Consider the following 24,529-nt stretch of genomic DNA (forward strand, 5'->3'; position numbering starts at 1 on the left):
GGGAGATTCTCAGGGAAGTGTCCTAGGCCCAACCATCTTCAGCTGCTTCATCAAGTGACCTTCCTTCCAACATAAGGTCAGATGTGGGGATGTTTGCTGATGATTGCATAATGTTCAGCACCATTTGCGACTCCTCAGACACTGAATCAGTCCATGTGCAAATGCAGCAAGACCGTGACAATATCCTGGCTTGGGCTGACAATGGCAAGGAACATTTGCGCCACACAAGTGCCAGGCAATGATCATCTCCTACAAGAGAGGATCTAATCACCTCCCCTTGACATTCAATAACATTGCCATCGCTGAATCCCCCACAATCAACATCCTGGGGGTTACCATTTACCAGAAACTGAACTGAGCCATCTAAATACTGTGCATACAAGAGCAGGTCAAAGGCTCAGAATCCTGCAACAAGTAACTTACCTCCTGACTCTCCATAGCCTGTCCAGCACCTAAAAGCACAAGTCAGGCGTGTGATGGAATACTTCTCACTTGCCTAGATGATTGCAGCTCCAACAACACTCAAGAAGCTTATCATTCAGGACAAAGCAGACCATTTGATTGGCATCCCTTCCACAAACTTTCACTCCCTCCACCTCCAGCAGCAGTGTATACAATCTACAAGATGCACTGCAGGAACTCCAAGATTCTTAGGCAGCACCTTCCAAACCCATAACCACTACCATCTAGAAGGCCAAGGGCAGCAGATACCTGGAAACACCCTTCAAAGTCACTCACCATCCTGACTATCACTGTTCCTTCACTGCTGCTTGATCGAAATCCCTCCCTAATAGCACTGTGGGTGTACCTACACCACATGGACTGCAGTGGTTCAAGAAGACACCTCACCACCATCCTTGCAAGGGCAATTAGGGATGGTCAACAAATGCAGGCCTAGCCAGCAAAGCCCACATCCCATAAAAATGAATTTTTAAAAAAATTCAGCAGTTAAACTGGTCAGCTTATTTTTACTGGCAAGACTACATATGCTTCAGATCGGATCTTGGTCTGAAACCACTGCTTCTCATGAATTTCACCGATATACATAGTTAACCCTGAAATTGTGCATTATTCTCAAAGAAACAAACCAGAGTTTAAATATCAATTTGCTTTGGAAATTTTTGCAAAATATCAGGATATGTATGGATATGTGTAGGCTTAGTATTTGTATATATGCACATCCTGAATTCCAAATAACAGGCTACCCATCTCAGCCAGAAAGGATGTACCATGTCAAACTCTCTAAAACAACAAAAAAACAATTTCTTCATTTTGTTTAGATGCCGAATTGAATAAAATTCTTGCAGATTTCATTTCTGCCTTTTTAAATGCAGTTCATTTAAACCTGTCTTTTTAACCTTCACCCACCACAAATAGCAAACAGCTAAGACACGGTCATTTAGTGAAAAAAAAACAAAGTAATGCAGCAGTTCCTTGTTTCTTCGACATTCTTTCACAGAATGTGACAAGTAATTCAGGCGCCGATCTTGACTGACACCTCTATAAGTCCCTGACACTACCAGAGACAAACTTCCCCATCAATCACGCTCTACCTATCAGGACTACTTAACCAGCTTCTGAACTGCTGAGAGAGGAAGCAAAAGGCCTATGCTGCAGTAACCCAATCCAGTCCCGTCAAATATATCCCGAATCCCAGTAGGCCAAGGCTTCTGCCCAACTAATTAACATTAAGTGTTGAAAGAGAGGGGAAAGTGGAATTTCCAAGTGCTGAGTTGTTAATAAGCCTTACATTTTATAAATGCGAGTTACCCCAAAAGACAACACAACTAATAATGTAAGGCCCTGACTGCTAACCCAAAAGAAAATCACTGTTAATTTAATCAATTGATCAGTTCATTGATTTGAAGTCAAGACGGCTAGTTAACCATGCAGAGCAAAAACCCACGATTGCACGACTGCAGAAAGCTGTCATTGATTTTTCCACCTGCCACTCAGTGCACATCCTGAATAGAATTGCAACTTTGTGCAAAGGGGAGCTAGGGGTTTCAAAGTTAAATTAGTTACAGATGCAATCAGGGTGTCTTCTGTAAACTCTATTGATTGAACAGCTGACAGTCCAACACGAACAACTCAGCTAGTCAATCGCTTCAGATGTCACCTGCCACTTTGCTGAATAGTTGACAATGCAATTATCTGGTGTGGAGGTAAGAAGTTGCGTGTGTCAAATACAGTTAGCCCCCATCAGATGCTGCTTAAAAGGCCCATAAAGTGTGTGTATTTATATGTATGCAAGCTGTGTGTTTAGCAAGATCTACAAAATGCCATTTACTTTCAAGCCAGAATACAGGGATGCCTGAAAGACACAATATTAGGAGAAAGTTTAGGCACGATCAAGCGGGCTGAAAATAGATGATATCAAATTTAAAAACAAAGACAAAAAATCGTAGCCAATCATCTTTGGCTGGAAGGAAATATTTATTTACAAAGACTGAATTTCAACCCTTCTTGAAATTATTCAATGACAATAGCCTCCCGAGTATCCATTAAAAAATTCACCCTTCAGACTGAGCTGATAATTATTGAAGTCTGTGTTAGCAAGAATATTGCAATATAGTGATCATTTCACTGGACTGAACAGCTCTGATGAAAGGTCATCAACTTGAAACATCAACTTTGTTTCTCTCTTCACAGATCCAACTGATGTGCTGAATATCTCCAGCATTTTCTGCTCCTATTTTAAAAATCTATTTATTTATGGAAAAGTACAACAAAACTGAAAGCTGTTGAGGTTTATTTTATTCATTCGTGGGATATGAGCTTCACCGGCAAGGCCAGCAATTTATTTCCCATCCGTAAATTCTCCCAGGAAGGTAATGAATCGCCTTCTCGAACTGCTGCAGACCATGTGGTGCAGGTACACCCAGTGCTGTGGGGGGGAAGAGAGAGAGAGAGATCCATAATTTTACCTTGCAACAGTGAAGGAGCAACAATATAGTTCCAAGTCAGGATGGTGCGTGACTTGGATGGGAACCTACAGGTGGTGGTGTTCCCGTATGTCTGCTGCCCTTGTTCTCCTTGGGTGGTAAAGATCACAGGCTTGGAAGATGCTGTCGAAGAAGCCTTCACGAGTTGCTGCAACACACTTTGTAGACTGCAGACACACTTGCTGCAGTGCACCAATGGTAGATGGACTGTATATGTAAGCTAGTGGATGGTGTGCCGATTAAGCGGGCTGCTTTCTCAGTTGGTGTCTGACTGATCTGGTTAATTTTCTAGTTAATTTCTTTGGGTTAAGAATGACTCCAGCCAATGGGGAGTTTACGCCACTACCTTCAATGTTCCTTGATATCAAATCGAGTGAATTAAATTGAATTGGTTGAAAGTTTACATCAGTGATACTAGGGACCTCAGGAGGAGGCTTGGATGGATCAAATGAATTATTACAACACAGAAGACGGCTATTTGGCCCATCATGTCTGTGCCAGCTCTCTGCAAGAGTTAGTACTCAATTAGTCGCACTCCTTCGCCCTTTGCCATGGCCCTGCAAATTTCTTCTCTTCAGATAATTATCCAATATGTTTTTGACAACCATGATTAAATCTGCCTCCACTACACTTTCAGGAAACACATTCCAGATGTTTACCACTCTCTGCATAAAGGTTTTTCTTCAATTTGTCTTTGATTCTTTTGCTATGCACCTTAAATAAGTATCCTCTCATTCTTAACCCTTCCATCAACTTAACAGTATTCCCGATCTATTGTAACCAGAGCACCTCTATGGAATCTCCTCAACCTTCTTTGCTGTAAGGAAAATAGCCCCAGGTTCTTGGAAGTCTATCATTGTCCTCTTCACAGTTCACAATATTTTCTCTCAAGGTTTGTGTCATCCGCAAATGTTGAAACTGCAATCTGCACATCCAAATTTAGGCCATTAATACAGATCAAAAAAAGCAGTGGTCCCGATACCTTGAAACTCCATGACATACCTTCCTCCAGTCTAAAAGACATTCATAATTATTCTTTGTTTTCTGTCACTCAGTCAACTTCGAATCCATGCTGCCATATCTGGTTGAAGATGGTTGAAAAATGTTTCCATCTTGTCGTTTGCACTGACACATTGGCTCCCCCATCACTGGGGGGGGGGGGGGGTTGTGAAGCATCTTCCTCCAGGTAGTTGTTTAATTGTCTATCACTATTCATTGCTGGATGTGACAGGACTTCAGAGCTTTTATATGATCTGTTGGTTGTGGGATGACTTAGCTCAGTTTACAGTATCCTGCTTCCATTCTTTGGCATCCACATCGTCCTTTGCTGTAGCTTCACCAAATTGGCACATAATTTTTAAGTATGCCCGGTCCCGTTTCTGCATGCTCTCCTACACTCTTCATTGAACCAGAGTTGGCATCTGGCTGGATCTTAATGGCAGAGTGAGACCACAAGGATACAGTTCAGGATTGAATACAGTTCTGCTGCTGCTGATGGCCCAGAGCACCTTATTAAAAATTAAGGCTGGGTCATTTAATTGGTGCAAAGGTGGGCTTTCCTCCAAGGCCTTGCCCACACCGGTGTAAAATCACTGCGAGGTCAGGGTGGGCGGGAATCTGGAGAGAATCCCATCCCTGTAATTTTACGCTCTCCGCCCCGTTTAAAAACCCACTGGGGGGTGATGGTGGTGAGCGTAAAATTCTGGCCTTAAAGTGGTGATGTACGGTTGGGTTTTGTTCTCCTAGCACCCCTGTGTTCACTGGCTCTTGGTAAAGCAATGCCTTGTTTTCAAATCCCTCCATGGCTCACCTCTCCATATCTCTGTAATCTCTTCCAGCCCCACAACCCGCTTCTCGAAGTCTGGTCTCTCATGCACCTCAGATTTGAATTGCTCCACCCTTGGTAGCCATGCCACCAGTCACCTAGGCCCCACACTCTAGAATACCCTCCTTAAACCTTTTTGCCTTGCTACCTTGCTCTCCTCCTTTAAGACACAGCTTAAAACCTACCTCTTTGACCAAGGTTTTAATCATCTGATTTAATACTTTCTTATGTGGCTTTGGGGTCATATTCTGTTTTATAATGCTTCTGTGAAGCACCTCGGGATGTTTTATTACATTAAAGGCACTGAATACATCGAAGTTCTTGTTGATCTAGAGATCGGGTTCAATCAGACAATTTATATTCAAATTTGGAGGCTTGCATTTAACAGTTTTGTATTAATTGAGGCGAGGGGTGGTCGTACTGGGGATTGGAACCTTTTCTACTTCAAGCATTTAATGTCACTATGGAGCACTTCCTGGTTGCAGATTAAACCATCCTCCATTCTGCCCCAAACATATAATGGAGCACCAACATCAGAATTCTCTGCAGTACCATTGACTTATTTTCTCCCTCCTCCAATTTCCACACTGGTCTTCATCCTGTCAGTGACATTACACGTTAATGCGGAATTAGAGATAGCTTTGTGTGTAATCACACCCTTCATGGAACTGGATTCGGATTTCCCAAATTTGTTATACACAGAACCCTTACAGGCAAGTGTATTAAAGGTTACAGAATCAAGGGGTGGATGGAGTTATGATAAAGATCAGCTTTGATACAACTAAATGGCAGAACAAGCTCCAGGTTCTGAATAGCCTACTCCTATTCCTATGTTCCTACCCAAGGGGGTTGGAAGTTCAATGTCTAACTCATTGAACCTCCAAGTTCACAGCCTTGCATCTATAAGGCACCTTTTCACGTCTTACATCTCAAAACGCTTCATGCAGAAGTAGATTACCCAGACTGTTAAATGAACAGGTGCAAAATACAGCAGACTAAGATACCCACAAAGAGCAATGAGGGGGGAAAAGGTTAGCCAGCGTACCAAAGAAAAGCCTGTTTATCTTTGAATTGTCATAGGATCTCTAACATCCATGAAGCATTAAAGAACACTCCATTCCCATCTAAGCTAATGCATTGCACTCGGAGGGCTGCAGTGGTGGAAATGGTGTCCTGGAATAAGTCTTAAAACATTAAACCTTTTGGCTTCTGTCAAATGAGGTGAGCTAAACTGTTCTACTGTTGTTAAACATAAATAATTCATCTTGAGCTGCTTTCATGAAGCCACATTGTAATAGGAAGAATGGCACATTAAATTTTTTTATAATTTATAGGAGGCAAGTCCAAATATAAGCTCCTAGTATCCCTCATCCCTTATTTTGCATTGTATATTATGTTGGGAATTTTACCTTTAGTCTCTCTCTGTCTTTCCCTTTCACAGATATCTGGAACCTCTAATGTACGTCTGAAAAGATTCCTGATTTCTCTCTCCCTCTGCACATGCATTACTCAGCAGCTCAGTACTGACTCCACATTAGCTCATTCTGGGCTCCATGCTTCAAAATCACCCACCAAAATCAAAACAACAAAAGATAATGTGACATTGTCACAATTTGAATTTTAGCACTTTAGCTACTCTAAAAGGAACTGGACTTTGCACTGATACATGTGTCGTCATCTACACAGATTTGGTTATCTCACCTAGCAGCGCAGGCAAGAACCAATCCACCTCAACATGGGAGATTGACTCTGCCAGTTATTTGTTATAACACTGTAAATGTATCATGAAAATTTTCCATGTATGCGATTTCTGGAAAAGCCAAAAAGGTGCTTTAATTTACAATTTAATTAGAAATGACAATAAACAAAAAATTCCCCATTACGATTACATCAAAATCTCCCCCTCCCTCCATCATATGCCTACCCCAACAAACCTGCATCTAGGGAATCTCAAATCCCAAGACCTTCAAGCAGAGGTTTCTAAAACAATTCTAATAGATTATGGTGTTACCTAGTCAACCACAGAAGCCACTTGACATCATTTATGTATTTTACACTTTCGACATCAAACCACACATGGTGGAGGAAGCAAACTAAGCCAAGCCAAAATTATGTTCAGCCTTTAAGTTTCAAATTTAAATGTTAACACAAACATAGGGCTGCACAAACTTAGACAGCTAAAATAATTGATATCTTGTATCCAGGAGTTAACATTTAGCTTGTAAACTGTAAGTTACTGCTCTATTTTATGGGGCTTCAGTAAGTTTTTCCATTTTTTCAGAGCCTGAAATGTGAAGCAATTTCTTTATAAACTTCAATCATCTTCAAATCTGCACAACAGAGTAGTGCTATTTCAAAAAGCCCAGCAGAGGTCTTTCTTGCCCAACCTCCTTCTCTCTCTCTCTCTGAAGTTGTCCGGACAGTTTTCCTTACCTCGCGTTATCACTTGCTTTAAACAGACTTGGCAGGCAATCTAATCCTCCCTGAAAAGGTCAGTGCCATTTTAACTGCCTTTCAATCACATTATGCATGGTGCAGCACACATTCCCTGCGATGCCTCCAGCTCTTGTCTAGACTGGATCAATACCTGAGCGATATCACTAGAGGAATGACACATGATGCCAATCGACCCGAAATCCCTAAATGGAACTGAACAGAAGGGAACAACTGGCCGCCTCTGACCTATCGCTACCTAATCTACTTAGTCCCATCTGCTCAGGCCGAAATAACAACCGAAGATTTCCTCAGTCAGTGGTTTCCAGCGAGTGGGGACTTGCTCAGGCAGAACAACTACCCCCCACCCCTCAGCTTTGAAGTCACATTACAAAGCAGGTATGAAAGCGCAGTTTCAAACATTTTCTGATGCCATCATTACTTTCTTATCTCCATGCTCAATCCACAGTTACTACAGTTTCATCTGCAGCGTGTCAATAGTCTGCTATCTGTGAGCAGACTCAGTTAGTTACTGTTCAAAGCCACTTTCCTTAAACTGCAGTGAATCATTTAAAGATGATAGTCCTGGTTTAGGCTGAACCAATTCGATTTTAAGGTTTCTGAGGTGTATGATATACCGAATAAAAACAGATTTTTGAAAAAGTCTTTGTAAATGAGTACAAAGATTTGCCAAGCATCTCGATGGCCTCAAAACGACACTTTATTAAAATGTTCAAAAAGGGAATGATGGAATGTACAGGACCAGGAAATGCTGATGCAGTCCATCTAGCCAATTTGTAACTGAAAAAATGTCACATCACACCATCTCTCTTACTCCCATGCTACATTTAGTCAAAAACTGTTCAGCCTCTCATCCGAAGAATCACCACTTGGCTGAGGAATTTTAAAAGCTGCTTGTGAAACCAGGTCCAGTAATGCCTTAAGTAAAGGTGGAGAGAAAAATTGTCAGTAAAATCAGTTCCAAACGAAATTAAAAATCGAAGAGTCAGTTTGGATGCACTTTTCTTCCCACTGTCACCAGACTCCTAAATGACCCTCTTATGGACTGACTTCATTAACACTACACCCTGTATGCTTCATCCGATGCCAGTGCTTATGTAGTTACATTGTATATGTTGTGTTGCCCTATTATGTATTTTCTTTTATTCCCTTTTCTTCTCATGTACTTAATGATCTGTTGAGCTGCTCGCAGAAAAATACTTTTCACTGTACCTCGGTACATGTGACAATAAACAAATCCAATCCAATCCAATCCAATTACAAGCTGATAGATTTTGTTCTCTGTACTTAAAACAGAATGAACAATACAAGGCAACACAGGGCTGCTACCATTGGAACTATCTATACACCTCATAATTTTTTTTCTCCCCAGGGTGGCAATGACAATTACAAGGGAGCACAAGTTCAACGTGAGAGGGGATAGGTTCAGTGGAGATGTGCGCGGGAAGTTTGTTTACACAGAGGGTGGTGGTGGCCTGGAGTGCACTGCCAAGTGAGGTGGTTGAGGCAGATATGAAATGAAATGAAAATCGCTTATTGTCACAAGTAGGCTTCAAATGAAGTTACTGTGAAAAGCCACATTCCGGCGCCTGTTCGGGGAGGCTGGTACAGGAATTGAATCGTGCTGCTGGCCTGCCTTGGTCTGCTTTCAAAGCCAGCGATTTAGCCCTGTGCTAAACAGCCCCGTGTTAGCGACCTTTAAGACTTATCTGGATAGACACATGAACAGACGGCATATAGAAGAATTTAGGCGGTTGGTCTAGATAGGACACGTGATAGGGCAGGCTAGGAAGGCCGAAGGGCCTGTTCCTGTGCTGTATGTAGCCAAAATTAAAAACAGTGCTGAATTGTGACCAAAGTCCTTACAAATATTTTCTGTGAAATTCTTTCACCCAAAACCTCTGCCATTCCTCAAAGGGAAAGCTCGCACTAAAGTTAACTGCAGTCACAAACTCAAAATTCTAAACATAGCATACAGGGGCACCGATGGGATCAACCATATGAAGCTACATGATCATTTCTTGCAACAGTGCCTGATTTTTGACCTTTTCAAACAGGTTACCAAGCAATGTCCATATATTCAAAATGTGGAGATGCCGTCGTTGGACTGGGGTGAGCACAGTACGAAGTCTTACAACACCAGGTTAAAGTCCAACAGGTTTGTTTTGATATCACTAGCTTTCGAAGCGCTGCTCCTTCCTCAGGTGAATGAAGAGGTATGTCCCAGAAACATATATATAGACAAATTCAAAGATGCCAAACAATGCTTGGAATGCGAGCATTAGCAGGTGATTAAATCTTTACAGATCCAGAGATGGGGTAACCCCAGGTTAAAGGGGTGTGAATTGTGTCAAGCCAGGACAGTTCGTAGGATTTCGCAGGCCAAATGGTGGGGGATGAATATATTCAAAAGGATTAAAACATTTTGGTTCCACATTTATTACACTCCTTGGAAGAAACTAAGAAGTTTCACCAGTGAACCCAATGAAGTAGTTCCTTGAAAATTTTGTCAAATGAATATTCTCTCCCTTTCAAGCTAGTTACAAACACAGACTTGTTCTTCAACTGACATGACAGACCCAGCTGTGAGGCACTGCTGACACAAACTCTGAAGCTTTCATTAGAAAAACGGTACAAATTGATCACAGCCCTTGTACCTGCAATCCCCCAGCAGCTCCCGCTAGACACAGCTTTTTCAATATTTTATAACTTCTGAAATGAGACACTGTGCTCCTTGCCCTACCTCATTTAGGTAAAACAAGGAAGATAACGGGGAATTTTGTTTGACAAGCTCTCATTTCTCAGATCTTCTGCCCTCTGTGAGCTAGAAGCAAAGCCCTACTAAAATTACATTCCCGAGGACTGGTCAAGTAAAGGTCAAATATTAGCGATGAGCAAATGGCTTAGATTTGACAGGTTTCCTCAAAGGGAATTTACCACCAGAGTTTTAGTCTTTAACACAGATTTCTACAGACTAAAACCGTACAGTTTTGCAGTATCTGCACAAGATTTTTAGAAATGGTTTTGTAAGTCCAATTTACCTTTGGATAAGGGAAGATATAAATGCACAATACAGACTAGTAATATATTTCTTAAATGTAGGGACACGATTACATGCCAGCATAGGTTCACCGACTCCCATAGCTACCTTGACTACATTTCCTCCTCCAGAAAGAATTCTATTACATTCTCCCAGTTTCTCCGTCACTGCTGTTCTGACGATACCATCTTTCATACCAGTACTTCCAATAAGGCTTCCTTTTTCTTCAACCGAGATTCTCCTGCCCCATAATTGATCTCAACCATGTCTGTTCCATTTCCTACATTTCTGCTCTTACCCCTTCCTCTGCTTCCCAGCATCATGAAGGGGTTCCCCTTGTCCTAGACAGGATAGATGCAGAGAAGATGTTCCCGATGGTGGGTGTGTCTAGAACCAGGGGTCACAGTCTGAGGATTCAGGGTAAACCATTTCGGACAGAGATGAGGAGATATTTCTTCACCCAAAGAGTGGTGAGTCTGTGGAATTCACTCCCACAGGAAGTAGTTGATGCTAAAACATTGAATATATTCAAGAGGCGGCTAGATCTAGCACTTGGGGCGAATGGGATCAAAGGTTATGGGGAGAAAGCAGGATTACGCTTTTGAGTTGGATGACCAGCCATGATCGTCATAAATGGCGGAGCAGGCTAGAAGGGCCACAAGGCCTCCTCCTACTCCTATCTTTTATGGATCAATGTCCTCATCAGCATCCACATATGATTCTCTGCTGATGCTACCACAAACACATCTTTCCCTCCCCTTCTAGCATTCCAAAGGGACCATTCATTCTGCAACATCCTGGTCCGCACCTCAATCACCCAAAACAACCCCTCCCTTCCCCAAACACCTTCCCCTGCAAGCACAGCAGAAACCTTCTCCCTTCCCATCAGCCAGGACTCCCAAATCCTTCCAGGATGAAACAATTTAGCTGTACTTCTTTCAACACAGCATATTGCGACTTCCGGGTGCGGCGATGACCAGCTAAGTCGCACGTTTCGGCACCTCCCGTTGAAACAGACTTTTGGGCTCTTATTAGGAGCCCCAACGGCAATTTTTAACAGCCAAAATCATTGTGCGGTGAAATAGGAGGGAATCCCCCCTGGATAAATATGGATAAAGGAGAAGATAGCGGCCGGATTGCAGTGGATCCACTGGAGCAGCGGCAAGGAAGGGAAGCTCGAAGCAAGATGGTGTTGGAAGGTGGCTGTTTGGTATGGGGCCCGGAGCAACAAGAGTTCCTGCGGCGCTGTGTGCAAGAGCTGAAGAAGGAGGTGTTGGCCCCGATGCTACAGGCGATTGAAGGGCTAAAGGAGGCGCAGAGGACCCAGGAGTTGGAGCTTCGAGTCGTGAAGGCAAAGGCTGCGGAGAATGAGGATGAAATACAGGGCCTGGTGGGAAGGACAGAGACGCACGAGGCACAGCACAAAAGGTGTGTGGAGAGGTTGGAAGCCCTGGAGAATAACTCGAGGAGGAAGAATTTAAAAGTCTTGGGTCTTCCCGAAGGCACAGAGGGGGCGGACGTCGGGGCATATGTGAGCACGATGCTTCACTCGCTAATGGGATCGGAGGCCCCGACGGACCCTTTGGAGGTGGAGGGAGCTTATCGAGTTCTGGCGCGAAGACCAAAGGCAGGAGAAATACCTCGAGCCATAGTGGTGAGGTTTCACCGCTACAATGACAGAGAGATGGTTCTAAGATGGGCGAAGAAAACTCGGAGCTGCAGGTGGGAGAACGCGGTGATCCGCGTGTACCAGGATTGGAGTGCGGAGGTGGCGAGAAGGAGGGCAAGTTTCAACGGGGCCAAGGCGATGCTCCACAAAAAGGTTAAATTTGGAATGTTGCAGCCGGCGAGACTGTGGGTCACATACCAAGGGAGGCACCACTACTTTGAGACGGCAGAAGAGGCGTGGACATTCATTGTGGACGAGAAGCTGGAATAGTCTGGCGAGAGAAAAAGCTTCTGTAATAAAGTGGTGGGGTGATTATGTGGGACGAGGAAGGGGAAGGGGGGGGGAATTTTTTCAATTTTGTAACTTTTCTCTTTTCCCCTCGTGGGGGGGGGGGGGGTGTATGGGGAACTGTGGGCGCCGGTGGGAAGGAAAGGGGAAGGAGAAGGAAACTGCGCCATCAGGGGCGGGGCCGAGTGGGAAACGCGGGCTTTGCTCCCGCGCTATGGTAATTGTGGCGGGAACGGGGACGCAGGAAGGAGGGGGCCTCGCACAATGAGGGGCTGAGGATAAACGGGGGAAGCTGAGGTCAGCCAGAGTTTGCTGACTTCTGGGAGCAACATGGGGGGTGCAACTACGCTAGAAAGGGATCTAGCGGAGGGGGGGGGGGGGGGTGAGTTAACTGGGTTGCTGCTGCTAAGGGGAAGGGGGAGCTATTATGGGGCGGGGTGGTCGGGACGGGAGAGCACCGTCGGTGGGATATACGGGTACGTGGGAACCGGGTGAGGAGCTGGGTTAGAAAAGGGGATGGAGGGGGGGGGGGGAGATAAAGAGTCCCCCAATCCGGTTGATCACGTGGAACGTGAGAGGGCTGAATGGGCCGATTAAAAGGGCACGGGTACTCGCACACCTAAAGAACATAAAGGCAGATGTGGTCATGTTGCAGGAGACGCACCTGAAACTGGCAGATCAGGTTAGACTACGTAAAGGATGGGTGGGACAGGTGTTCCATTCGAGCTTGGATGCGAAGAATAGGGGGGTGGCTATTTTAGTGGGGAAATGGGTACTGTTTGAGGCAAAGGCCATAGTGGCCACAGTGGGGGTAGATACGTGATGGTGAGTGGCAGATTGCAAGGGGAGGCGGTGGTTCTGGTGAACGTATACGCCCCGAACTGGGATGATGTAAACTTCATGAAGCGTATGCTGGGGCGTATCCCGGACCTGGAGGCGGGAAAGCTGGTAATGGGGGAGACTTCAATATGGTGCTTGATCCAGGGCTGGACCGGTCTAGGTCTAAGACCGGGAGGAGGCCGGCAGCGGCCAAGGTGATTAAGGACTTCATGGAGCAGATGGGAGGAGTAGACCCCTGGAGATTTATTAGGCCTAGGAGTAAGGAGTTTTCATTTTTCTCCCATGTTCACAAGGTGTATTCACGGATAGACTTTTTTGTCCTGGGAAGGGCACTGATTCCGAAGGTGACAGGGACGGAGTACATGGCCATAGCCATTTCGGACCACGCTCCACATTGGGTAGATTTAGAGGTAGGAGAGGAAAAGGAGCAGCACCCACTCTGGAGATTGGATATGGGGTTGTTGGCGGATGAGGGGGTATGTCTAAGGGTGAGGGGGTGTATCAAAAGGTACCTGGAGCTTAATGATAACGGAGAGGTCCAGGTGGGAGTGGTCTGGGAGGCGCTGAAGGCAGTGGTCAGAGGGGAACTGATATCCACAAGGGCCAATAAAGGGAAGCAAGAGAGCAAAGAAAGGGAGCAACTGTTGAGAGAACTTCTGAGGGTAGACAGGCAATATGCAGAGGCTCCGGAGGAGGGACTGTACAGGGAAAGACAAAGGCTACATATGGAATTTGACCTGCTGACCACGGGCAAGGCAGAAGCACAGTGGAGGAGGGCACAGGGAGTACAGTAGGAGTATGGAGAGAAGGCGAGCCAGTTACTGGCCCAACAACTGAGGAAGAGGGGAGCGGCGAGGGAGATAGGTGGGGTGAGGGTTGAGGAAGGTGAGATGGAACGGGGAGCGGAGAGGGTGAACGGGGTGTTTAAGGCATTCTACGAGAGGCTGTATAAGGCTCAGCCCCCGGAAGGGAAGGAGGGAATGATGCATTTCCTAGATCGGCTGGAATTCCCGAAGGTGGAGGAGCAGGAGAGGGCGGGACTGGGAGCACGGATTGAGGTGGAGGAGGTGGTAAAGGGGATTGGGAGCATGCAGGCGGGGAAGGCCCCGGGACCGGATGGGTTCCCGGTGGAATTTTATAGGAAATACATGGACCTACTGGCCCCGCTTTTAACGAGAACCTTTAATGAGGCCAGGGAAAGGGGGAAGTTGCCCCCGACTATGTCGGAGGCGACGATATCGCTACTCTTAAAGAAGGAAAAAGACCCGCTGCAGTGCGGGTCTTACAGGCCTATTTCCCTCCTGAACGTGGATGCTAAGCTCCTGGCCAAGGTGATGGCGACAAGGATAGAGGATTGTGTCCCGGGGGTGGTCCACGAGGATCAAACTAGGTTCGTTAAGGGGAGACAGCTGAACACGAATATACGGAGGTTGCTAGGGGTGATGATGATGCCCCCGCCGGAGGGGGAGGCGGAGATAGTGGTGGCGATGGACGCTGAGAAAGCATTTGACAGAGTGGAGTGGGACTACCTATGGGAAGTGTTGAAGAGATTTGGCTTTGGAGAGGGGTTTACTGGATGGGTACAGCTGCTATATAGGGCCCCGGTGGCAAGTGTGATCACAAACAGGCAGATGTCCGACTACTTCCGTCTTTATAGAGGGACAAGACAGGGGTGTCCCCTGTCTCCATTACTGTTTGCATTGGCAATTGAGCCGCTGGCCATAGCACTGAGGGGCTCTAGGAAGTGGAGGGCAGTACTCAGGGGAGGAGAAGAACACCGGGTATCATTGTATGCAGATGATCTATTGCTGTATGTTGCGGACCCAGTGGAGGGGATGCCTGAGATAATGTGGACACTCAGGGAGTTTGGGGAATTTTCGGGGTACAAATTGAATATGGGGAAGAGTGAGTTGTTTGTGGTGCATCCGAGGGAGCAGAGCAGGGGAATAGATGATTTACCGCTGAGGAGGGTAACAAGAGATTTCCGGTACTTAGGGATCCAGATAGCCAGGAACTGGGGAACCCTACATAGGCTTAATTTAACAAGATTGGTGGAACAGATGGAGAAGGATTTTAAGAGATGGGACATGGTGTCCCTGTCACTGGTGGGCAGGGTGCAGGCGGTCAAAATGGTAGTCCTCCCGAGATTTCTGTTTGTGTTCCAGTGCCTCCCGGTGATGGTTACGAGGGTTTTTTTCAAAACAATTGAGAAGAGTGTTATGAGCTTTGTGTGGGCTGGGAAGACCCCGAGTGAGGAGGGGGTTTTTGCAGCGTAGCAGGGATAGGGGGGGACTGGCACTGCCGAGCTTAAGTGATTATTATTGGGCCGCCAATATCTCAATGGTGTGTAAGTGGATGGGAGAAGGGGAGGGAGCGGCGTGGAAGAGACTGGAAATGGCGTCCTGTAAAAGAACCAGCCTACAAGCAATGGCGACGGCGCCGTTGCCGTTCTCCCCGAAGAAATACACCACAAGTCCAGTGGTGGTGGCAATGCTGAAAATTTGGGGGCAGTGGAGACAGCATAAGGGAATGACGGGTGCCTCGGTGCGGTCCCCGATAAGGAATAATCATAGGTTTGTCCCGGGGAGAATAGATGGGGGATTTAGAACATGGCAGAGAGCAGGGATTGTGCAACTGAGGGATCTGTTCCTAGACGGGACGTTTGCGAGTCTGGGAGCGCTGATGGAAAAATACGGGTTGGAGCAAGGCTCAGTAAATTTTTCGGGGTAGAGGATAGGTGCGGGAGATGCGCGAGAAGCCCAGCGAACCACGCCCACATGTTTTGGTCATGCTCGGCACTGCATGGGTTCTGGGTGGGGGTGGCAAATGTGCTTTCGAAGGTGGTGGGGGTCCGGGTCGGGCCAAGCTGGGGGTTGGCTATATTCGGGGTTGCAGAAGAGCCGGGCGTGCAGGAGGCGAGAGAGGCTGATGTTTTGGCCTTTGAGTCAAAGAACAAAGAACAAAGAAATGTACAGCACAGGAACAGGCCCTTCGGCCCTCCAAGCCCGTGCCGACCATACTGCCCGACTAAACTACAATCTTCTACACTTCCTGGGTCCGTATCCTTCTATTCCCATCCTATTCATATATTTGTCAAGATGCCCCTTAAATGTCCCTATCGTCCCTGCCTCCACTACCTCCTCCGGTAGTGAGTTCCAGGCACCCACTACCCTCTGCGTAAAAAACTTGCCTCGTACATCTACTCTAAACTTTGCCCCTCTCACCTTAAACCTATGCCCCCTAGTAATTGACCCCTCTACCCTGGGGAAAAGCCTCTGACTATCCACTCTGTCTATGCCCCTCATAATTTTGTATACCTCTATCAGGTCGCCCCTCAACCTCCTTCGTTCCAGTGAGAACAAACCGAGTTTATTCAATCGCTCCTCATAGCTTATGCCCTCCATACCAGGCAACATTCTGGTAAATCTCTTCTGCACCCTCTCTAAAGCCTCCACATCCTTCTGGTAGTGTGGCGACCAGAATTGAACACTATACTCCAAGTGTGGCCTAACTAAGGTTCTATACAGCTGCAACATGACTTGCCAATTCTTATACTCAATGCCCCGGCCAATGAAGGCAAGCATGCCGTATGCCTTCTTGACTACCTTCTCCACCTGTGTAGCCCCTTTCAGTGATCTGTGGACCTGTACTCCTAGATCTCTTTGACTTTCAATACTCTTGAGGGTTCTACCATTCACTGTATATTCCCTACCTGCATTAGCCCTTCCAAAATGCATTACCTCACATTTGTCCAGGTTAAACTCCATCTGCCATCTCTCCGCCCAAGTCTCCAGACAATCTAAATCCTGCTGTATCCTCAGACAGTCCTCATCGCTATCCGCAATTCCACCAACCTTTGTGTCGTCTGCAAACTTACTAATCAGACCAGTTACATTTTCCTCCAAATCATTTATATATACTACAAAGAGCAAAGGTCCCAGCACTGATCCCTGTGGAACACCACTGGTCACAGCCCTCCAATTAGAAAAGCATCCCTCCATTGCTACCCTCTGCCTTCTATGGCCTAGCCAGTTCTGTATCCACCTTGCCAGTTCACCCCTGATCCCGTGTGACTTCACCTTTTGTACTAGTCTACCATGAGGGACCTTGTCAAAGGCCTTACTGAAGTCCATATAGACAACATCTACTGCCCTACCTGCATCAATCATCTTAGTGACCTCCTCGAAAAACTCTATCAAGTTAGTGAGACACGACCTCCCCTTCACAAAACCGTGCTGCCTCTCACTAATACGTCCATTTGCTTCCAAATGGGAGTAGATCCTGTCTCGAAGAATTCTCTCCAGTAATTTCCCTACCACTGAAGTAAGGCTCACCGGCCTGTAGTTCCCGGGATTATCCCTGCCACCCTTCTTAAACAGAGGAACAACATTGGCTATTCTCCAGTCCTCCGGGACATCCCCTGAAGACAGCGAGGATCCAAAGATTTCTGTCAAGGCCTCAGCAATTTCCTCTCCAGCCTCCTTCAGTATTCTGGGGTAGATCCCATCCGGCCCTGGGGACTTATCTACCTTAATATTTTTTAAGACACCCAACACCTCGTCTTTTTGGATCACAATGTGACCCAGGCTATCTACACCCCCTTCTCCAGACTCAACATCTACCAATTCCTTCTCTTTGGTGAATACTGATGCAAAGTATTCATTTAGTACCTCGCCCATTTCCTCTGGCTCCACACATAGATTCCCTTGCCTATCCTTCAGTGGGCCAACCCTTTCCCTGGCTACCCTCTTGCTTTTTATGTAAGTGTAAAAAGCCTTGGGATTTTCCTTAACCCTATTTGCCAATGACTTTTCATGACCCCTTCTAGCCCTCCTGACTCCCTGCTTAAGTTCCTTCCTACTTTCCTTATATGCCACACAGGCTTCGTCTGTTCCCAGCCTTTTAGCCCTGACAAATGCCTCCTTTTTCTTTTTGACGAGGCCTACAATATCATTCGTCATCCAAGGTTCCCGAAAATTGCCGTATTTGTCTTTCTTCCTCACAGGAACATGCCTGTCCTGTATTCCTATCAACTGACACTTGAAAGCCTCCCACATGTCAGATGTTGATTTGCCCTCAAACATCCGCCCCCAATCTATGCTCTTCAGTTCCCGCCTAATATTGTTATAATTAGCCTTCCCCCAATTTAGCACATTCATCCTCGGACCACTCTTATCCTTGTCCACCAGTACTTTAAAACTTACTGAATTGTGGTCACTGTTACCGAAATGCTCCCCTACTGAAACATCTACCACCTGGCCGGGCTCATTCCCCAATACCAGGTCCAGTACCGCCTCTTCCCTAGTTGGACTGTTTACATATTGTTTTAAGAAGCCCTCCTGGATGCTCCTTACAAACTCTGCCCCGTCTAAGCCCCTGGCACTAAGTGAGTCCCAGTCAATATTGGGGAAGTTGAAGTCTCCCATCACCACAACCCTGTTGTTTTTACTCTTTTCCAAAATCTGTCTACCTATCTGCTCCTCTATCTCCCGCTGGCTGTTGGGAGGCCTGTAGTATACCCCCAACATTGTGACTGCACCCTTCTTATTCCTGATCTCTACCCATATAGCCTCACTGCCCTCTGAGGTGTCCTCTCGCTGTATAGCTGTGATACTCTCCTGAACAAGTAGCGCAACTCCGCCTCCCCTTTTACATCCCCCTCTATCCCGCCTGAAACATCTAAATCCTGGAACGTTTAGTCCCTAGTAGCCCGGCGAAGGATATTGTTAATGTGGAAGGAAGCTAAACCCCCGAGCGTGGAGGCCTGGATAAACGACATGGCAGGGTTTATAAAACTGGAACGGATAAAGTTCGCACTAAGAGGTTCGGCTCAAGGGTTCACCAGGCGGTGGCAACCGTTCATTGACTATCTCGCAGAACGATAAAGGAACTGGGAAAGTAGCAGCAGCAACCCGGGGGGGGGGGGGGGGGGGGGGGGCTCGGGTGGGTCCTCAGGGGTGTTTTTGTATGGATATTTTTACTTGGATATGTATATTGGCTTGTTTGACTTTATTATTTGGGAGAGTTAATATTTTGTTATGGCAGTTGCCATTTAGTTTATATATTTATTTATTTGTTAAAAACGGTCACTATTATTTATTTATATTGTTTTATTGTTGTAAAAGGGGGAAAAAAAATTGTACCGTTTTGTTTGGCCGAAATTCTTTTCGAATAAAATACATTTTTTTTAAAAACACAGCATATTGCATTCACTGCTCATGACACAAACTTCTCTAGACTGGAGAGACCAATGCAGTTTGGGTGACTGTTTTGAGAATACTTCCATTTAGTCTGCAAACATGACTCCTAACTTCTGGTCACTTGTCATTTTAATTCTTTACTCTACTTCAAGTGGCCTCTGTTTACTGCCTTTTGTTTTCTCTGGGCCCTTTCCTCGGCCAGTTGAGCATTTTGTTTCTGCTCGACCCTTGTCTTCAAGCCATAATGGCACAAAAGGAGCTATTCAGCCCATCAAGTCCATTCTGGCTGTGCAATCTAGTCAGTCCTATTCCCCCACTCTTATCGCCATAGTTCTGCAAGTTTATTTCCCTCAAGTACCCATCCAATTTCCTTTTGAAATCATTCATTGTCTCCACTTCCCCAATCCTCATAAGCAGCAAACTCCAATGGCACGATTTGTTATCAAAGGTATTAGTTATATAGCAAAGCCCACGTAGTCTCTGTCCATTCTTATTCATCTTTCCCAGGCCATGATGTCCAAGGCAGAAGGGCCATTCCCCTTGTTCCATGCCCGCCCTCGTGTTGAAATGCCCCAGTAGGTAAACATTCTCTGACTTTGGGATTCTGCTGCTGGCAGTATCAAGCTCCTGATCTTTTGGTTCTGTTGGAGATACTCATGAGTTAACAGCCCTGTTTGTGTTGAAAGATGGATGGAGGGCAAATTCTGAACCACTTGCGGGGGATGGGGGGGGGGATCTAATCGCAAACTATCAAACACAGCAGTCGATTATATGAAAATATAATACTGCCGATACTGGAAATCTGAAATAAAAACAAAATGCCTCTCTGCAATTAGCCTCTTACACTTCCGATAAAGCTCAACTTAAGCTCTAGACAGAGCACCTCACCTTCCGAATAAGCCTTCTGGACTCAACATTGAGTTCAACAACTTCAGACCATGAACTCTGTCCTCCATTTTGATTTGATTTTCCCCCAAGTGCCAGTTTGTATCTTGTTCTCATGCTTTTGCTTTCAGACGACACTGACCCTTTCCCTGCTAATAACACATTCAAATGTTTTGCTTTCAGACAGTGCTCAACTTTATTCTTTTTTAAAACTTGTTTTACTAGATGTGGGCTTTGCTGGCTGGGCCACCATTCATTGCCCATCTCTAATTGCCCTTGGAAGTTGGTGGTGGGCTGCCTTCTTGAACTGCTGCAGCCCCTGTGGTATAGATACACCCACAGTACTGTTAGTACTGGTAGTTCCAGGATTTTCACCCCGCGACAATGAAGGAACGGCAATATATTTCCAAGTGACTTATATACGGAGCTAAGCCGCACGATTCGGCAGCTCCCGCTATTACGGACTTTCGGGCTCTCTAGAGGCCCAACAGAATTTTTTTGAAGACTTTCCGTGTGGGAAGGGAAGAGTGAGGTCCCCCTTCACCGTTTATGGACCGGACCAGAAGCGAAACGGCCAAAAAAGCGGCATTGGAGCAGCGGGAGAAGCGAGGGGAGAAAAGCAAAATGGCGGCGGCCGGGGATAAAGTGGAATGCGGGCCGGAGCTGCAAAAGTTCATCAAGCGCTGCTTCAAGGAGCTGCGGAAGGAGATGCTGGCGCCTATGTTGTCGGCGATTGAAGGACTAGGGATGACCCAGAAGGCCCATGAGGTAAAGATCCAGGAGGTGCAGAAAAAAGTCAATGAAAACGAGGACGAGATCTTGTGGCTGGCGGTGAGAGTGGAGGAGCACGAGGCGCTGCACAAGAGGTGGGCGGGAAGATTCGAAGACCTGGAGAACAGGTCGAGGAGAAAGAATCTTCGGATCCTGGGTCTCCTTGAAGGAGAGAAGGGGGCCAATGCCGGGGCATATGCGAGCACGATGCTCGAGTCAATGATGGGTGCGGAGGCCCCTTCGAGGCCTTTGGAGCTGGATGGGGCACACCGGGTGCTGGCGAGGAGGCCCAAGGCTAACGAGCTGCCAAGGGAGATTGTGGTGAGGTTTCACCGTTTCACGGACAGAGAGAGGGTCTTGAAATGGGCCAAGAAAGAGCGGAGCAGCAGGTGGGACAATGCGGAGATCCGAATATACCCGGACTGGAGCACGGAGTTTGCAAAGAGGAGAGCGGGTTTCAACCGGGCCAAGGCGGTGCTGCACCGGAAAGGAGTAAGATTCGGAATGCTGCAGCCAGCACGATTGTGGGTTACATACAAGGATCAGCACCATTATTTCAAAACGCCTGAAGAGGCGTGGACCTTTATTCAAACCGAAAAGTTGGACTCAAACTGAGGGTTTGTGAGGGTGGGGGGCATGTTTGATGGTTGTTGTATATAGGGTGTTAATCACGCGCAGGAAATGTTACACGGGCTGGGGGAGAGAGGGGGATGGCGATGGGGGAAAAGAGACAGGAGCTGCGCCAGAGGGGGCGGGGTAGGCTTAGGAAAGCGTGGTTTTTTTCCCACGCTAGGGAAGAAAGGCGGGAGGGGGAATGGAGGAACGCAGACTGATTGGGAGATTACCACACAGGGGGGTCAATGGGACGGCGGGGGAAGCCGGGGTCAGCTGACTTACGGAGTGTTATGGGGGGAGCAAAAAAACTAGACACGGGTCTAGCGGGGGGGAGGGGGGAAAAGGGTTGCTGCTGCACTGTCCGAAGGGGAATGGGACACAGAAGAGGTGGTCGGGGCGGGGGTCTCCCATCTGGGGGGCTGGAGGGTGATGCCCGGCGCGGGCATGGGACTGGCCTAGAAAAGGAGATGGCTAGTCGGCGGGGGGGGGGGGGGGGGGGAATCCGGCTGATAACGTGGAATGTGAGGGGCCTGAATGGGCCGGTAAAGAGGGCCCGAGTGTTTGAGCACTTAAAGGGACTGAAGGCAGACGTGGTCATGCTCCAGGAGACACACTTGAAGGTGGCGGATCAGGTCAGGTTAAGAAAGGGGTGGGTAGAACAGGTATTCCATTCGGGGCTGGACGCGAAGAACAGAGGTGTGGCAATATTGGTGGGGAAGCGGGTGTCGTTTGAGGCCAAGAATATCGTAGTGGACAACGGAGGGCGATATGTGATGGTGAGCGGTAAGTTGCAGGCGACGTGGGTGATATTGGTAAATGTATACGCCCCGAATTGGGATGATGCCGGATTCGTGAAGCGCATGTTGGGGCGCATTCCGGACCTGGTGGTAGGAAGCTTGATAATGGGTGGGGATTTTAATACGGTGTTGGACCCAGCACTGGATCGCTCCAGATCTAGGACCGGAAAGAGGCCGGCGGCGGCCAAGGTACTTAGGGGGTTTATGGATCAGATGGGAGGAGTGGACCCGTGGAGGTTTGCCAGGCCACAGGCCAGGGAATTTTCTTTTTTCTCCCACGTGCACAAAGCCTACTCCCGGATAGATTTATTTGTTTTGGGCAGGGCACTGATCCCGAAAGTGGAGGGAACGGAGTATTCGGCCATAGCCATTTCAGATCACGCCCCGCACTGGGTGGAACTGGAGTTGGGAGAGGAGAGGGACCAACGCCCGCTGTGGCGGTTGGATGTGGGACTGCTGGCAGATGAGGTGGTGTGTGGGAGGGTGAGGGAGTGTATCGAAAGGTACTTGGAGGTCAACGACAACGGGGAGGTGCGGGTGGGGGTGGTATGGGAGGCGCTGAAGGCGGTGATCGGGGAGAGCTAATCTCCATCAGGGCTCATAGGGAGAAGATAGAGGGCATGGAAAGAGAGAGGTTAGTGGGGGAGATTTCAGGAGTGGACAGGAGATACGCAGAGGCCCCTGAGGAGGGATTACTTAGGGAAAGGCGACGTCTCCAGACGGAGTTTGATCTGTTGACCACAGGGAAGGCAGAGGCACAGTGGAGGAAAGCGCAGAGGGCGACCTACGAGTATGGGGAGAAGGCGAGTCGGATGTTGGCACACCAGCTCCGTAAGAGGATGGCAGCGAGGGAAATAGGTGGAGTCAAGGATGGAAGGGGAGCTACGGTGCGGAGAGCGACGAAAATAAATGAGGCATTCAAGGCCTTCTATGAGGAGCTGTACAGATCCCAGCCCCCAGCGGGGCAAGAGGGGATGAGACGATTCCTAGACCAACTGAGATTCCAGAGGGTGGAGGAGCAAGAGGTGGCTGGTTTGGGGGCACCAATTGGGTTGGAGCAGCTGAGCAAGGGTTTGGGGAGTATGCAGGCAGGGAAGGCCCCGGGACCGGACGGGTTCCCGGTGGAGTTCTACAGGAAGTACGTAGACCTGTTGGCCCCGCTGCTAATGAGGACCTTTAATGAGGCAAGGGAGGGAGGGACACTGCCCCGACAATGTCGGAGGCGACGATTTCTTTGATCCTTAAGCAGGACAAGAACCCACTGCAATGTGGATCATACAGGCCGATCTCGCTCGTCAACGTGGATGCTAAGTTGCTGGCAAAAGTGCTGGCTACGAGGATCGGGGACTGTGTCCCGGGGGTGATTCACGAGGACCAGACGGGATTTGTAAAGGGCAGGCAACTAAACACCAATGTGCGGCGGCTCTTAAACGTGATAATGATGCCATCGGTGCAGAGAGAGGCTGAGATAGTGGCAGCTATGGACGCGGAGAAGGCCTTTGACCGAGTAGAGTGGGAGTACCTCTGGGAAGTGCTGCGTAGGTTTGGGTTCGGGGGAGGGTTTATTAGCTGGGTTAAGCTCCTTTACAGAACCCCGGTGGCGAGTGTGGTTACGAATCGGCGGAGGTGGGAGTATTTTTGTCTGTACCATGGGGCGAGGCAGGGGTGCCCCCTGTCCCCCCTGTTGTTTGCATTAGCAACTGAACCCTTGGCCATATCATTAAGGGAGTCTAGGAAATGGAGGGGGGTAGTCCAAGGGGGAGAGGTGCATAGAGTGTCGCTTTATGCAGATGACCTGTTGCTGTATGTGGCGGATCCAGTGGAGGGGATGGTGGAGGTCATGCAGACTCTAAGGGAGTTTGGGGATTTTTCGGGCTATAAGCTGAATGTAGGGAAGAGTGAGCTTTTTGTAGTACAGGCAGGGGACCAAGAAAGGGGGATAGGCGATCTACCGCTGAGGAGGGCGGAGGGGAGCTTTCGGTACCTGGGGATCCAGATAGCCAGGAATTGGGGGGCCCTACATAAACTGAATCTGACGAGACTGGTGGATCAGATGGAGGAGGACTTCAAAAGATGGGACATGTTACCGCTCTCGCTAGCGGGTAGAGTGCAGTCGGTCAAAATGGTGGTCCTTCCGAGGTTTCTCTTTGTGTTTCAGTGCCTCCCCATCGTGATCACCAAGGCCTTTTTCAAGAGGGTA

At 47.6% G+C, this 24,529-nt stretch overlaps 1 protein-coding gene across 6 annotated transcripts in view; it reads right to left on the reverse strand.

Annotated features, from left to right (window-relative positions):
- Positions 1-24,529, reverse strand: part of rnf220a (ring finger protein 220a) — a 617,071-nt gene that overhangs the window by 88,932 nt on the left and 503,610 nt on the right. The gene's annotated exons all lie outside the window — the stretch shown is intronic.

This window comes from Scyliorhinus torazame, chromosome 7 (genome assembly GCF_047496885.1).
Source record: "Scyliorhinus torazame isolate Kashiwa2021f chromosome 7, sScyTor2.1, whole genome shotgun sequence".
Taxonomy (NCBI): Eukaryota; Metazoa; Chordata; class Chondrichthyes; order Carcharhiniformes; family Scyliorhinidae; genus Scyliorhinus; species Scyliorhinus torazame.